Source organism: Chenopodium album, chromosome 13, assembly GCF_948465745.1.
Source record: "Chenopodium album chromosome 13, dcCheAlbu1.1, whole genome shotgun sequence".
Taxonomy (NCBI): domain Eukaryota; kingdom Viridiplantae; phylum Streptophyta; class Magnoliopsida; order Caryophyllales; family Amaranthaceae; genus Chenopodium; species Chenopodium album.
Window position 1 is genome coordinate 26,869,301 of NC_137846.1, and position 704 is coordinate 26,870,004.

Consider the following 704-nt stretch of genomic DNA (forward strand, 5'->3'; position numbering starts at 1 on the left):
TTTCTCCTACTGGAGAGACTGATGTTGGGCAGGATGTGCCTCCCCATACTTTGCGATTTTACGAAACTTTCGGGATTTGTCCTCCGGGATCATAGATACGTTTATTCATTTTTTGACTATATAGGACTTTACTATTTGTATTATTGACACTTATGTTGTATATTCATACTTTTGTTATATCTATTCTATTTCTTGCATTTTATTTTTTATTTTATGTGCATATGAGTGTGGGAAAAAATTGTGACAAATTTTTACGCAAAAATTTCCGTCATTTTTATTACTAATGGAGGGTATCCGGCTTTCTCCCCCAAAAGAAAAAATGAAAAAAATAAATTGAAAATTGATTAAAAATAAGCTTAATCAATATGGGATAAGTGTTTGAAGGAAAGTTGCCAAAAATAGAATTTGAATAAGGCTTTGAAAGGATCAAAACCGTAAAGTCGAAGTACAAATCAGAGTCAAAGTTGGAAAACGCGATCAACATAACGCGTGACACTGTCGTAGGCAAGAGCAGGCTATCGCGGCGCGATCTGCCTATCGCGTCGCAATAGCCTTATCGCAGCGCTATAATTTTAATTTCCCGAATCCATTCAGGATTTGGTTTGCGTCAATCCCTATTTATTAATAGCCCCTAAATCTGTCGATTTCAGCATAATTCGAGCAAATTAAAATACTTAGGTTTTAATTTTCATTCAAGTAGTCAT